The 17,543-nt window shown below is 35.2% G+C and overlaps 1 protein-coding gene across 1 annotated transcript in view; it reads left to right on the top strand.

Moving 5' to 3' along the window:
- The window catches only part of slc8a4a (solute carrier family 8 member 4a), a 67,511-nt gene that overhangs the window by 1,163 nt on the left and 48,805 nt on the right, over window positions 1-17,543 (top strand). The gene's annotated exons all lie outside the window — the stretch shown is intronic.

Raw genomic sequence — 17,543 nt, 5'->3', positions numbered from 1 at the left:
ATATCGTTCACCCCAAAATGAAAATTCAATCATCATTTATTCTCTTTCAGTCCTCATGTTGTTCCAAACCTGTCTTACTTTCTTCTGCACAACTCACAAGATGATGTTTTAGGCTGTTCATAAAACATAAAAAAAATTTTTTGGACCTCTTTGACTTTTATTGAATGGACAAAAACGTTCTTTGAAAATTCAATGTTTGTGTTATGCAGAACAAAGAAACTTATACAGTTTTGGAATGACATACACTCTTAAAAATAAAAGTTCTTTAATTGCATTGATGGTTCCATGAAGAACCTTTTACATCCCTGGAACATTTCCAATAATGATATGATTTTTTATTTTTGGGTCATCTATCTTTTTAACATCTAAGCAAATTTAACAGATGGTCATTTTGACAAACAGGGCAAGACATATTTGATAGACCTGCACTATGAAACAAAATGCCATGCGCCTTCACAAGGGAAATCAATTATGGCTTTAATTTTGTTTGTTATATAATTATACTGCATCAAAATAGACTGTAGGGAAATGATACTCCTGCAGCTTGCATTTCAAATCAGTCTTGTCCATTTTAACTTTGGTTGATGGCATGAAATAGTCTGAAATATCTATTTTTAAGTCTGAATCATAGTATGTCATTAGCGATGCCTGTGGTATATACATTGTGTGATCATTAGTGCCACATATATGTTTTTTTGCTAAAGGTTTGATTTAGATTTTTCCAACAATTCATAGTCTGGTCTGGCTGATGCTGTCTAGTTGTAAACTGCTTTGTGTTCTCCTTTTGGAGCTCTTGGTTTCACTGGCATTATTTCCTTTTCCCCTAATGCCTGGAACCATTACTCACAGCTTGAGCTAATCTTAATGTTTCTGGTGAACTGAAAATAATCCCACTCTTGCTAAAGGCGGAATTCAGAAAGTGGTTTGTTTCCACTGCTGCTGCTTCTCTCATTATGTGGCGTGTCAGAATATTTGTACATCCTCTTGCTCTGAAAGCTCCGGAAGCCGTAAATTATGTCGACCAAGATTTAGAAGCCCAATTTTGTTACAAGCACAAGTTTCCATAGGATTGTAAAGCCTGCAAGTCTGTCCAGGGAGCTCCACATGTGGCATAAGAATTATGGGTATAACTGTGTGCAAAACATCCAGAAAATTGGAGGTTTAAACCTTTTTTGTGCAGGCTTAAAGTTCTGTTTCTAAATCTGAGGTTCTTTCAGTGCACTTGTGTTTATGTCTGCCGGTTTTATATGTGTGATCCCTTTAGTATCACTCTCCTCAGTGAGAATCCAAATGGTGTTCTTCTCACCTCCACTTGCAGCTCATCCACCATTATTAATGCAGAGCCAGGGACCCAGCACTAAAGCCTTCATATTTCACCCCTAGTCCACAGCTCGCCTGCCCTTGCAAATTGTTAGCACTGTAAAATTCAGCCAAGCGAACCATTAAAATATCTCGAGTCTGCACAATTGAGGTAAGCAAGCTCTGTCGAGCCGTTATAGATAATATAAATACGTAGCCTTATTATGAGATATTTTTGCCTGTTTTCCTCAGCCCTTTTAGAGTATTTTGAGCTTTTACGCAGTGCGGATCATTTGTTTGCCTAAAGATCTATACTAAAATGTAGTCAGCCACTTTCTGCCTGCACAGGAACCCGCCTCCTTAGGCCCTGTTTTCACCTGGTATTAAGTTCTAATTGCAAGTGGATAATGCTAAATACAGGTGTAAACAGGGTCTAAAATGTTATGAGTAGTGTTGTTTTTAGCGGCATGTTTTAATTTTAGTCTTAGTCTAGTCTTTGTGTGAAGCTGTCATTTTAGTTTTTATTAGTTTTAGTCACGTTCATGTGGTTTAGTCTAGTGTAGTTTAGTCAACGAAAACTGACAGTCTAGTTTTAGTCGATGAAAACTGATGAAAACTTTTGAGTCTAGTTTTTAGTCGATGAAAACTGATGACATTTTAGTCTAGTTTTAGTCAAATGAAAATGGTATTTTAGTCTCTTTTTTGTAATGCAATTCTATTTAACCCAGTCAACATAGTACAAGTACCTAGAAGTATAGACAAAACCAACATTTTCTTTTAGCCAAACCCATTTCGAACAAGGTTATCTTATTATATTATTGTTACCTTATAGACTCAAAAATAGATCCATTCCAGACACGGAAGACTCTCTGATTTGAATTTACAACATTAACTTTACCAACTAAACATGTTAGAAGTACACACACATTTAAATAAAATAAATAAAAACAATACAAAAAAAATTAAAAAAATAATAATAATCTGCTAATTTTTCTCCCAAAGACGAACCCAAGCTGGCCGGCCATCGGTCCCTTTCTCTGTGTCAAGGCTGTTTTATACTCGACGCGTCCGCAATTTCACTTGGGTGAGCGCGGAAAATATGACATCATCGCGGTGTTGCTGGAAGTTTGCTTTGTGCGGTACTTTACAATATTGTAAATAAAACTAGATAATTTAAATGTTACCATTTTTCTCAGTGTACAGTACTGATGAGCATTTATGGTAGACTAAAACTTAAATTTAATTGTAGTTGTAGTAGTAATAATATTATGTTATTTAATTTTGATTTTATTTTTTATTTTATTCATGAAATTATAGTTTTTTTATTTATGGCAAAAGATTATTAAAAAAATAAATGTTTTTAAAGTATATTTAATGTGTTAAGAAGCATAGTCATGAAGACGTTTTCCTTTTAAGTACACTTAACTGGCTATTTGTTGCATTATTTTAAATTATCTACAAGGCTTTTTTGTTTTAAAATTTTTTTTTTAAGATTTGAGCACACTTCTGCTTCACAAGGTTTGAATGAGACTTATTTGTAATAAACATTTCGATTGTCATCTTGGATTATTTTCACTGAGGCCTGCCTCCTGGAATCGTCTCCTTTGGAATCAATCCATGCAATGCTGCCTTAGAATTTGGCTAAAATTAGGTATCTTAGGAGGCAGCATAATTAAGATGACTATCAGGAGGCAGTATAATTAAGATAACGTCTGGAACAATTTCATGTGCATATGATGCCTTAAATTGCTTTGGTTTTGGAACAGAGCTTATGTGTTCTTTGGCTATATGGCAAGTTGATTACGGACAGTTCAGAATTAAATGGCCCTTCTCTGTACAACGAATGCAGAATTTGTTCCTATTTGTTGCTATTCAGGAATGTATCATCATTGTAGGACTTATGCCATGATCAAAAGAAATGTCTGGAGACCCAGAGATAAATTGATCCTGAAAAAGCTAAAATATTGCTAAGAACCTGAGGCCACGAAGAAAATGTGTAGCTGAAGATAACAGAACACCATCCCCCTGTCCAAGTAAAATCACTACAACAGATATAATAACAATTGTTTGAGTGTTTGAGTATGGAAAGGTTTGGCAATGATTAGACTGATTTTACTGATTTTTATGCAAAGAGGTGACCTGGGGAAAAAAATCAAGGAGGAAAACAGCTCTCCAAAAGAACACTCTCGTCTGTCTCAAATTGTTGATGCCAAAATGTTTGGCAGAAGCGAAATACTGGGTTCCAACAAAAGCACCCCTTATCCCAGTCACGTAGCATGGTCCTGGCTTTACCAAATGGGACTTGTAGCTTTCAGGAGGACACTGAATTTTGGATTTCACCAACAGTTATTTACCAAGGAATAAGAGGGTCTATTCATGGTTAGAAGCTTGAACCACAGATAGTAGTTTAGGCATATAGATGGTTTAAATTGAAGGTGAAGTGTATAATTTCTATAGTACTAATTTAATCAAAACTGCAATCAGAACTGGAAAAAAAACTTTATATAATTTATATAACATTTCAAATATTTCCCATCTTTCATTGTTCAACATTGGTCTACTAGCATTTATTAAATGTAAACACTTTAGTTTAGGGAGAAATTTTCACTATTAACTAGTTGCTTATTAGCATGCATATTACTAGCATATTGGCTGTTTATTAGTACTTATTAGTAATTAATAAAAAGAACATATTAATGCCTTGTTCGGCAAGCCCAAATTTTAGATCCCTTAAACCTACTCCATACCTAAACCTAACTATTATTAATAAGCAGCAAATTATAAGTTTATTAAAGCAAAAGTCATAGTTAATAGTTAGTTAATAGTGAGAATTGGTGCATAAATTGAAGTATGACCATGTAGGTTTATATTCATTTAAAAAGTAAATATGTTTTACATTTATTATATATTTTATTTTTATTATACTATCCATTTATTTAAAATAATATAATGCAGCACACTTTTTTATTCTATAGTTATATTAATTTATATGCTTTTTCTCAGGTATGTTTTATGTATATATTGTTTTTGAATGTATATTTGTGCACTTAATATTCTATAAATAATATAATGCAATATAATTTTTCAATATCATTTAAATGCTTTTGCACCTCTGTAGTCGGCTGAATCATGTTTATATATTCTTTGTAGTGGGCTGTATCATGTTTGTTTATTATTTGGATTGGAATTCTCAAATTGGTTCATTAATACGATCAGCCTTATATAACCATCAAGACCTGTCCCTGCTAATGTAGCCAGATAATACTGGATGTAGGGGGAAATGCCTTTGATCTACCTCTTTGTTTTCAAGGTGCCAGCCCTCATGCAGGAACTTCAATTTAGATTTAATATCAGCACGTTGTTTTACTTCTAGCATTTCTGACACAGGGAATGGGGTTGTAGGGTGTCTATACCGAGACACTGATGATGGCTCCTCTGGGTTTCAGCTATTTTGTTGTTGCTTCATGAGGCTTATGCTCTCTCTTCATTTCTCTCCCGCTTCCCCTCTGTCCTTCCTTCCTACTCCTTCCCTCTTTCTGTTTATATTCATGATTCTGAGTGCATATTTTAAGAAGACCTACTTCCATCATGATGTTTGTACATCCTGTAATGAAAGCCAAAACGGGGTAATTATATAATAACATTGATCAAAAACAGTTTGACACGTTGGGACTTTGGGAGATACCCAAAACAAATATTCCAGAGAGCGCTGCTATAATTGTGAACTTGTTATTGTGCTCCATTCATCAAAGACTCAACCAGTTGAATTTTTCTATTCAAATATTTTTATATTTTTCCTCTAATACTATTTATATCTACTGCATATGCTATTTTATTTTTTAGCTTTTAGAGCATATTAAAATACCTTTCACACCTGCTATATTCATGTTGGCCAGATTTACACCAGGCCCATAATTTCATTACACTGTCAGTAGAAAATGGTAAAAAAAAAAAAACAGTTACACCCATATTACAAACTATTTTACACAATATGCTTTGTGATATACAACAATGGCAAATTGTAGTAGGATCTGGTGCGCTAGTCGCTGTCCGGGGTGCTGAATCCACATTAAAGGAAAAATCCTCAAGCCATCCAATGAGTTTGTTCTTCTGCAGTGAATGGGTGCCGTCAGAATGAGAGTCCAAAAAGCTGATAAAAGCATGACAATAATCCACAAGTAATCCAACCGATGGAGTCCAGTCCATCAATTAACATCTTGTTAGAAGTGAAAACCTGCATGTTTCTAAATCCATCATTTTAACTCCAATCTGTTGCTATCAGACTAGTAAAAAAGTCTATTTCTTGTTGTCTTCTCACATCAAAATCTACCGACATATTTGTTTAGAACTGTTTTGGACTGTTTTTGCTTGTAAACGGTGCTTGATTTTTCTCTCCTGATTTAGACGATATGGCTTTTTACTGGAAAAGCAATATTATATACAGAGAAGTTGTATTTTAGTCAGAAGCAATGCTTGTTCTGTGCGTATTTGTCTCCTGATTTAGACGATATGACCTTTTCACTGGAGAAAACAATATTATATATAAAGGAGTTGTATTTTAGCCGAAAGCAATAGTTTGAAGTTAAATGTGCCTTAATGAATTTATTTATTGCAATCACACAGCTTGTTGCTTCACAAGATGTTAATTTATGGACTTGTGTCATCATGTGGATTACTTGTGGATTATTGTGATATTTTATCAGCTGTTTTTATCAGTTCTCATTCTGATGGCATCCACTTATTTGCAGAGGATCCATTGGTGAGGAAGTGATGTAATGCTAAATATAGGTCTTACAAATGCTTGCAAATTTGTTCCGATGAAGAAACAAACTCGTCTACATCTTGGATTGATGTAATGCTAAATATAGGTCTTAAAATTTTTTTGGTTTTTGTTAAGTTTTAGTTTATTATTAGTCAATTCTCGGTTCTTGAAGATTTGCAGACATTTTTTTGGTTTTGTTCTTCTGTTTTGAAGGCTGTCTAAGTTGATTGAAGCTGTATAACTGTTGCAACAGGCTGACATGGGATGAGTTTGAATGATAGGTGAATTCCTCATATGAAGCACATCAGTCAAAATACTGGCTGCAGAGCTGTGATTTTACACTGGGTCGTGGGAACATGGGAACTGAGGAGCCCATTGATTCCCACCTCCAGATTAATGAGTGCAAATGAAATCTGAATTCTTCAAACCCACCATTGTGTCAGACTTTGCAGAATGAGCACTGTGAAATTGTTTCCTATCACTTAATTTTCATTCTGTCCTCCTCTCTATCCCCATGATGGCATGCTAAAGGTTTCCAGATGGAATACGGGGCTTTTTGAGCTCCCCTGTCTATTCCACAGCATGAATGTAAATTAGGAGTTGGAACATGTTGACGGACTTTCCACCCATTCCCTTTTCCTCTGTCACATTCAGTGGTGCTGGAATGATGGGAAAATGTTCACACTTGACTAGACTTCAATAAGTTTTCTCACAGCTCCTGATAAGTCTTATAGACAGAAGACTTCACATAGCAGCAATGGACACATTCTATCTTTTATTGAAAAGTGATTTCTCAGACACACCCTGTCCAGTGTAGATGTCTATTGTGCATTATTTAGGAATTGATAAACACCACTGTATGGAGACAGATTAGTCTCAAATATAATTCACGCAAAAAACACGATTCACACATGCGTAAACAATTTCACATGCATGAAACCTAATTCACGTACACACAAAAAAAAATTCACGTGCGTGAAAAAAAAATATATATTCACAAAAAGCAATTCACATTCGCAAAATAAAATTATATATTCATAAAATACATTTCACAAATGCAAAACACAATTCTTAGATATACTACTGTGCACAAAAACCTTTGAATGTTTAAAATGTTCGAGGGTCTGAATGTACAAATCGTCATTTACTACGAATCCACTCGGATTTGTGTGTGTGTGTTTTTGAGACTTTCCTGGCAGAGCTCTCTTCCCACGTGGGTCTGTTGTACTCTTTAGCCAATCAGATGCGAGCTTACCATTCAACCAATCATATCATAAGCCACTGAGAGTGCATTCAAGGAGCACGATTCTGCACACCTTTTGCGCAATATGGATTAATTAGAACGGAAATTAAGCCTTTACATCAGTAATCCCATAGACAGTAAAAGAAATGGACACAGCGACCCAATTGGAACTCAATTGAGACAAGTGAAGCCCATTTTTTGCGATTTTTAGCACTTCCGTTTCTGACGCGCAGACTCAAACTAAGCTTGATGACGTCAGCGACCTATCTGACAGATGTAAATCTTCTAGTAGCTGTGCGTGCAAACTGCCATCGTTAATCTTGCAGAGACGGCGAGCTTGAGCGGGGAGTTCTTTGGCGTGAGTGAGCAGGAGTAAGTATTCTGATTAATTATTTTGTATAGTATTTTTAAAATGTAACGCCAGGGCTTCTATGGGCTTCTCTCTTGACGTCTCTCCGATTGCCTGCGAGCTTCTGAATGCACTCTCGCTGGCTTATGATATGATTGGTTGAATGGTAAGCTTGCATCTGATTGGCTAAAGAGTACGACAGGCCCACGTGGGAAGAGAGCTCTGCCAGGAAAGTCTCAAAAACACACACACACAAATCCGAGTGGATTCGTAGTAAATGACGATTTGTACATTCGGGGACACTCGTACATTTTAAACATTCAAAGGTTTTTGTGCACAGTTGTATATCTACGAATTGTGTTTTGCATTTGTGAAATGTATTTTATGAATATATAAAGTTTTATTTTGCGCATGTGAATTGCTTTTTGTGAATATAAATATTTTTTTCACGCACGTGAATTTTTTTTGTGTGTACGTGAATTAGGTTTCATGCATGTGAAATTGTTTACGCATGTGTGAATCGTGTTTTTTGCGTGAATTATATTTGAGACTAATCTGTCTCCATACCACTGGTGTGAAATCAGATTCTCCAAGAAGCATCAGGTTGCTTTTTTGTAAATTCATTATAAAAAAACAGTGGCTAAGCAATATTATATGAGCAAGAGTGTTGTTGCAATTATCAGCAATTATCTGCTGCCAGTATATTCATACTGCATAACTGCAAGAGTTACTACTTTTTATTAATCGCAGCAGTTCGATAAACAAGTTAATACTGAGTAAGTATGTTTTATACAGTGTTAATGTGTGTAGCACAGTTGTTATCCAGACATACTACATCCACCATCCACCAGCGTCATTTTGTGCCAACTATCATGGGATAGTTAAGTGTCCATTGGATGCACACGTTATAATCTTGCTGAGTATAGTATGACTTTTGGGTACTTTTTGCCTACTGTCTTATAAATACTGTGAATTCAGACATATTATTCTTTTCACATATAGTTTCTTGCCTACTGTATCAAAAGAAGCCCTTCCTTAATGAATCAGTGTGTTTGAACAAATTGGTTGAGCAAATGATTTATTCACTTTTGGATAAAAATAGTCACCTACTGGTGTGACGATGTTACCTGCAGAAAGAACATCCCCACCACGAATGCACAGATTGACAGTCTGTCTGGAACAAACATAAACGGCATGATACAAACAGTGAAAAATCCCAGTGCTGTTGGACTAAAAATATCACACCACCTGGCCAATCAAATTTGAGAACTGTTGTATACAAAATAAATCACTACAGATGAGAAAATGCCAGTCTGTCTTAACACATGAGCAAATTCTTTCTGACACAATCCTACATAGTATCTGAAAATAGAGCCAATCGAAATGCTTTTAGCTTGGCCATGTTTGAATGAGCTCATACTGGCTCTAGTGATGTGTAATTGCACAATTAAACTATTGTGGCAAAAAAAAAAGTGAATCAGATTCAAACTGTATGAATATCAGTGTTATCACTGGGAGATTTGGCAGCAAACCGTGGCATGTTGGTCCACATGTGCGTATATGTGTGAATGATTGTGAATGGAGAAGGGGTCGCTACGCTACACTGTCACACCATGAGACAAGCAGAGACAAGCTCCTTGTCACTATGTGGAAAGGAGTCAAGGCTGGAGGAATAAAGAAACACAGGTGTTATTTTTGGCTGGCAAATGCCATATGCTGCCTGTTGAGGGTCCATAGAAGGCGACCTTTCCAAAGTGTCCGTATTTGCAATGAGAAAGATGACAGGCACAGGAAATTGGTTTTAACGAGAATGAACCTATTCACCCAGCAGAAAATGCCACCCAGCTCTGAAGCGATAGACTGGTCACATAAGAACAACTTGGGGAGGACATTGATTTGTCTATAATAGCAATAATTCATGACAACAAAAGGCAGTATGATTAAAAAATCCATCGACCATTCATTGCTTTGTTGACAGATCTGGCTGTGAGGCAGACGTGTCATTAAAAGTCGTTAGAAGCCTCATCTGGCTCACCTTAACGCTTAACACATCTCACCCAAAGGGGTTGAGGTTGGCTGGTTGGCATGGCTCAGTAAGTCTCTGTTGGCAGATGCCATAACGAAACAATCTTGACCTGAAACACATCCTTTTCCATTGATTAGCATTTGAAAGTAGCAACAAAAGCATGTAAATCACAAACATTTCATCCTTTTATTTCGAGGGCTCTTAAAAGTGTTTTTCTCTGTCTGCTGCTTTTCACCTAGTTCACTATTAGTATTTTTTTAAAATTTTGTTTTAATTGTATTTATTTATTTTTATTTGTTTTTATTTTATTTTATTTAGTTTACTTAAGATTTCACATTATCATTGTAGTTGTTTATTTTTTATTTATTAGGTTTCTAGTTTCAGTTTATTTCATTTTTATTTACTATGTTAGGAAGGCAAAAGGTAATTTTTTTTTACTTATGCTAGTATTGATTTTCTTAAGTGTTATTGCTATTCAGTGACATTTCCATGTTTCAATGCAAGCTGGTTGTAAAGTTTTAAAATCTAAAATCTATTTATAAATAAACAAAACAAAATGCATTTTATTTTAGTCTGTAATTATTATAATTATAATAATTATTATAACTAAAATGCAAGTTAGTGGTTTCATATTTTATAATATTTAAATGTAAATATCCAAAATTAAAATAACATTTTTGATTATTTTAAATTATTTTTTATTTTACTTATACATTTATTTATCTTGATAGTTTTAAACTGCATTTTAGTGTAGTTTTCACCCCAATGTAGTGTAGTTTTTTTCTTTTTCACTTTCAAATAAATAATAATAATAATAATAACAATAATTTGGACCTTTGTGCCTTCTTGTGGTGCAAACAGCCAGTCAATGTTACTGTGATTTCATTTTTCCTGTGGCTCAAAAGTGATTAGTCACATGACATTTTCAGCTTAGGTGACTGGCGCAAAAATGTCTGGCTGCAGAACTGAGCTCTTATATCATGTGCAAAGATGGCGGATTGCATAATTGCTGTGTTCTGCACCCTCTGAGCAGCTGCTTTTATGATCTATGATTCTATGAACTAAAATGGTAAAACATGACTTTCTTTATGTATGGTATACCTTCTTTGTCTCACCAATAACAAACTATCACATTAGGAAGCATAATTGTTTTTCACATGTGCTTTTAACCACACCATGCCATTAACCAAAGCTCTACACTGTTCCACACACTGAGGTGCACCGTCTGTCATTCTCAAACCCTTCAGCGCTCCTGCTTACTCTGCTGCAGCCCTGCTTATTATGTATTTAAAGCACTGGATGACTCTCTGCTGGTTCAGGCCCGTAGACTTCCCTCCTGTCAAAGCCGCCAGGAGTGCGATGAATGCTTTATGGAGAGCGAGAGGCTACTTGAACTACTGCGATCTGGATAAACCCGCTGCACTAAAGCCGCGTTTTATTTGTCTGTCCACCGTTATAGATTACGGAGTGCACGTGGAGCGATGTTGCGTGTTTCATGAATATTGATGCAGACATGCGGGTGGCGTATAGAGAGAGCGCTACATGACAGTTGTTAATATGCAGGGATCTGAGGGTGGGAGAAGCTTCATGTTTTTGCAGTACACAGGAGAGGAGGCTGACCCATTTAAATGGCAGATTCGATGCGTGTGGTGCCTCACACAATAGGGTGAGATAGCAGGAAAACTACTAGACTGTGTCAAGAAAAAGGAATCGTGGGCACTCGGAGCTGAGGCACTGATGAGATCTGTTTCCAGCGAACATATGGAGAATGATTGTATATATTATAAAATTAGACTTTGTTATATGTGGAAATGGTAGAGCTGTGGGGTTTTCTTGATTATATAAATGGTGTGTGTTTTTGGGAGTATATGTGCACTTTTTGTCTTGTATAATCAGGGTATTTTTGTAATTATAATCTTCTGTGGAAATGTTTTTTTTTTTTTTTTGTTTGTTTTTTTGGTGCTGTAGTTTTTTTTTTTTTTGTGCTATAAGTTCTTTGTCTGTGCTGTAAAGTGTGAGGTGTTTCTGAGCTTTAGTATGAGATAAGCTCTCTCTCCATCTATCTCACGTTGTGTCTTCCTCATTTTCTCTCTCTATCCTTTCTGCTTCCTCTTCTTTTATCTGCTATTCTTCATTCGTCACATCTCACTATGCACCTCAGATAAAAAGCAACATGTTCACTGATTATATGTTCTAGACTGAAAGAAGATGTTTGGATCAGTCCACAGACTGAGGATATGACTCAGTCAATAAATCTCGGTGTGCAGTGATGTTTACAAAGTAGCAACATTCTTAGACTCAATGGGATTTGTTTGTGTTAATCTTGCTCGTTCAGTGCTTAATTTGAGAAACTGAACGGGCTTTCATACAGTTTATTTTTGTAGATTCTTCAAGGTATATTTATAAAGCCTGTGAAGAAATATGTCATATTCGAATAATTAATTTAGACATGGTGTCTGTCTGTGTGTCTGTCTCATCTATCTTTCTATCTGTATTTATTTATTTATAAATCTGTTGGTTGGCCGGTCTACATAAAATTATGGTTAGGCCATAGGTTCTTTGCAATTCAATTAATTTTGATTCTGCTTTCATTCAACATCATATTTCTCCCTTAATTCAAATTAGAAATTTAAAAAGCATTCTTAATTCATTTCTGAATGATGCTCAACCCTGCATTATCCCTTTTTTATTGATATTATTGTTGTTACATAATTATGCACATTTTTAACTTTTACACCTCTGGTTATCTCCACAGAAAGTATTTTTTATGAAATCATTCCGTGGCTTATGCGTGGCTTATTGTCCACAGGAGTCTCATCTCATCCTTAAGATATAAGAAGATGATGTGGGAATACAGGATGTCCCCGTTCCACCCTCAGCCAGTCAAATGAGGACTCGCTTAACGATAAAATGTGACACCAGTGACATTACAACATCCTTAAAAAGGACAGACTTAATTTCCCGCCAATTATGACATGTCCTATTCGGGGGAGTGTGAAAGGACCTTCAACGTAGAGGAGAAAAGGAACAGATAAAAGAGGAGAGTGTGGAAATGAAAGACTTTAAAAGGCCTGATTGTGGAGTCATGGGCGGTAATGATGACGAACAAGCAGCGGTTGTGTTGTTAAATATCGAGCTGACCTGCTGCTTTTCTCAGTTTGTTTCCTAATTGGGTCTGGTGCACTAGTGAGCCACAGATTCGACCTGCTGGTTTTTTTGTTTTTTTTTGTGTTTGTGTGTGTTTGTGTGTTTGTGTGGTGTTTTCTCATGCTTTTGTGTGTTTCAACATGACCGCCTGCCGCCACTGGCCCTAATTGATCATCATTGTTATGTCTTTGTTATGGCTACACATACTGGCAATTGCAAACTTGGCATTTTGGAGAAAACACGTTCTTTCTTACTTTCTTAATTTGGTTCTGTTGCTTTAAATCACATCCTGTGATCATTTGCTTAAATCCTGATTCTTACCATCAGAAAAGACTTCATTTCAGCTTGATAAAGCCTCAAACTTCCACTGCACAGTGTCTTACAGGTCTGAATGAGCATTCATAAAGGTTCTTTGAGCAGCTGTCCTCAGTGACACTGTGTTTAATATAAGCTTAATCCTGCCACACATCCGCTAGTGTTACAATGTCCAGTTCTTCACCAAACGGGAACATTTTAGGGGGAGATTCCTGTAAGAAAACTATATTAAGATGGAGGGATGTCTGGTAAATATTGACTGCAGTGGAATGAGGAGGAGGAGGATGGAGGAACAAATATTGACAGATCTGTTAATAATCATCATATGACTTTTATGGGTAAATCTCAACTGAAACAATTGTCAACAAAATGTGCTGCTCATAAAATCACAAGGAATAAACAGGAATCATATTTTTGTTAAAGGAACAGAAGCCTGTATTAGGACCATTAAGATGTGATGTCTCCAATTCTTAGTACACTCTTAGAAAAAAAAAATGCTCAAAAAAGTAAGGGAACACTTAAAGGGATAGTTCACCCAAAAATGGAAATTCTGTCATCATTTACGCACCCTCATGTCGTTCCAAACCTGTATGAGTTGCTTTCTTATGTTGAACATAAAAGAAGATATTTTGAAGATTGCTGGTAATCAAACAGTTGCTGGTTCCCATTGACTTCCATAGTCTTTTTTTCCCCTACTATGGAAGTCAATGGGAACCACCAACTGTTTGATTACCAGCAAACTTCAAAATATAGGTTTGGAACGACATGAGGGTGAGTAAATGATGACAGAATTTTCATTTATGGATGAACTATCCCTTTAAACCACTTCAATTTTTTTTAAGTCTCTTATGCTCACCAAGGTCACATCTATTTGATTAAAAATACAGTAAAAAGACTATTATTGTGGTATAGCTCATTATATATATATATATATATATATATATATATATATATATTATATATATATATTATTATTATTAATTTATTCCTGTCAATACTGAAGTCTTCAGTGTCACATGATCCAGAAATCATTCATTTTAATATGCCCAAGAAACATAATTATTTTCAATGTTCAAAACAGTTGTGCTGCTTTTTTGTGTGGAAATTTTTTTTTAGTTTTACTGTCACTTCTGATCAGTTTGTTTTAAATAAATGTTTTAATTATCCCTAAACTTTTGAATGATAGTGTATATATATAAATAAAAGGGTAAAAAAAAATCTTCGTATAAGTATTGTCTTTTTGAATGTGTTTGATTCTGTCTGTTGTTCATTGGTTATTTGGAGCAGTGGAATAGTAATAAAAGGGTGGGCTAGAGGCAGGCGAAATACGGAAGGATTAATGAGAAAGCCTTGAGAGTCGTGTGGGCTTAGATATGCATCTCGGGTATACAAAGCAGATGGTGAATCCATCATTGCTGAGGTTTTGACATTGTTTGATTAGAGACTAGCTAGAGAAGATTTTTAACTTCCTGTTAACCAACACAGCATTCTAAGTTTTTGCCTCTGTGATCCCTTTTCATCCATCTTCTTCCTTCCTTCCATTCTGGCACTCACACATTGTTACCTGTCAGTCTGTCTACTATTTTCTCCTAATACAACTGAACTGTCTTTCTCTCTTTCATTATTGCTCTCTTTTTCTCTCTACTCCCTTAGCCTCAGGAGACTGAACCTGTCCTGTTCTCCCTTAAAGTTAAACCTGCTTTTACTCTCCGGGCAAGGAGACTAAAGCATTCATATTTTACCAACAATAAAAGCCTTAAGTGAGATTAAGGATTTAACGTTCTGAGTCTCTCAGCATATTTAAAACAACTCCATTGGTTAACATAAATTTTTATCTTTTATAAATGTGTGCTGTTTTGTCTTAGCAGAGACACTTCCACAGTCAGACATAGCTGGAGGATTTGTGTTGTTTTATGAACGTACTTATAGTTATTTTACAGGGTATGTACAACATAAAACTTTGTGCTCAGAAAATGAGTTTTGAAAATCCTAAGGGGAGACCATACTTTTGGTGTCTAGTATAAAGATACAAATGGGGTGCTGTGAGCACTTAACAAAATAGTTTTCTTTGGACAACACTGTAACGGTTATACAGTACACTTTATTGGTAACACTTTACAATAAAGTTAGCATTCAGGTGTCAAGAACTAAGAATGATGAACAATTTTTACAACATTTATTTATCTAGGTTACTGTATAAATATGCAGACACAACCGTGAATTTATAATACATTCATTATTATTAATTGTTACTTTATTTAGAATTTAATTTGTGCATTATTAATTCTCTCTTTATTGAATCTCTTCAGTGAATCAATTATGCAACCAATTCATTCAAATACACTGATTCATTCAAGAACAAATCAAGTGAGTTAATTAATCATTTACGCACTCGATTTGTTCAAACACACTGATTTATTCAGGAATGAATCAATTTATTCAGGAATGAATCAATTGAATCATTAGCACAACCAATTCATTCAAACAAACTGATTCATTCAGGAGTTCCACTGTTCACTTAGAGATATGTCAGTATTTTTTTCTGTTCTGTCTTCATTTGGAAGTATTTTAGTTGGCAGACTAAATATCGACAGCAATTACAAGTATTGTGTCTGAAATTTAAGTGATGGGATTGTTAATTTCTTGTTTATTGAAAAAAAAAGCAATCTCACACATGCTATTGTGCTGATGGACTGAATATCTATGTTGGTGTTCAAAACAGCTGTAGTCTTGGTCGTGTCATATTGATAAACCATAAGCTGAAAGACCCTGATGAGCTTGTTCAGTCATTTAAAACTGTCCTCAGTTGTGTCTATGTGTGTTCATAGTACATGTACAGATAAAGTGTCAGGGCAGATGTACTGAGAGCTGTGGTGTTGTTATGGGAATTGGCCACAGTTACAGTCCTGCACACAGAAGATCATAAATCCAGAGAGCTAAACACTGCATTTGTAGATCAGACTGGGCCACACACACTCAAAACAACATCCGTTGTCAAACAACAGATGTCTTTGAGAAGATCCAAACTGTGCATGTGAAGTTAATTAGATGTTTTTTTGCCAAGAACTATTAGTTGGCTTGATGTATTTTTCAATAATGATCTAATATGTGTCTGTTTTTGGAAGTATGAAAAAGAATTAAAGACTTGTTTCTAATTAGGCTACTTCATAAGCCCTAAGGAAATAATAAGTAAACTCTTCCTTTCTTTATGTGTTTGTTTGTAACAACCAGTTATTTTTGTAGACCAGACAGTAATTACTAAATTATTAAAATGTTTAATATTTTATTTTATTTGTGTGTTTTTTTGTTAAATTAACTACAGTATCTTCTTTTCTGTCAGTTTTTGTTAGGTTTACATTGGATTGTATGTTTTTCTACAACCCAACTTGACTTTAACACATTTTATTCAAAATAAAAATGCAAAAGTTCTCATTAGACCCTGTTGGCATAACCATGCTGTTCCCCAGCAAAACTTGGTAAAAACTCGGTTAGCTGGTATGCATGTATAAGTGCAATAATTAACCTTTTTTATGTTTTTGATAATATTTTTTATCTTGTTTAATAATAAGGGTGCATTTATTTGATTAAATATACTGTAAAAACAGTAATATTATGAAACATTGTTACAATTTAAAATAACTGTTTTCCTTTTCTGGCAAAGCTGAATTTTCATCAGAAATAATAAATGCAGTAATAATAAATAAAATAAAGCAGTAATAATACATCAAATAAATGTAATAATAAATAGCTTGGTGAGCATTAGAGAGTTGTTTTTTAAAAAAACATTAAAAAAAATTTAATTATTCCAAACGTTTGACTGGTAGTATATAAAGTTGGTTGACCAGGGAAGTCTTGCTGATTAAAAGAAGGTAAATTTAGCCAGTTATATGAGCAAGCCTGGGGAAAAGGAGCACACAACATATGATTCATGCACCTAAAACAAAGGAATATTTTGAAATCAGAAACCTTTTTGATAGAAAAAAAATATTATATTCATCTTCTGCAGCATCAGAGACCATGCATTATTATGCTATTGTAGTGCATGAATCAAGATATGCATTATTTTGTTATTTTTTTTTTTTTGTTTTTGTGTGTGTGTGTGCATGAATCCTGTAGGCTTTGTAGTGCTGCTCACTGCTCCGTTTACCTCGCGCCCCGCCGCTAGCAGTGTTGCTGTGGATGCTCTGCATATGCCAATTAATGCAATCAGACTCTTGATTGATGTCCATCAATTGTAGATCCCTCTAACTCTCTTCCTGCAGGACTGCAATTGCAGTCATACAGCTGCCATGAAGTGCTGTGGTCTGTTCTGCTTCTCACTCCATCTGTAGACGGATATATTGAGTTGCATGTTATGCAGAGCTTCTTTTGCTTGCTTGCTCTGTCATGGGAAATTAATAAG

Source organism: Cyprinus carpio, chromosome A21, assembly GCF_018340385.1.
Source record: "Cyprinus carpio isolate SPL01 chromosome A21, ASM1834038v1, whole genome shotgun sequence".
In the NCBI taxonomy this organism is placed as follows: Eukaryota; Metazoa; Chordata; class Actinopteri; order Cypriniformes; family Cyprinidae; genus Cyprinus; species Cyprinus carpio.
This window is presented reverse-complemented; position numbering and strand designations above follow the sequence as displayed.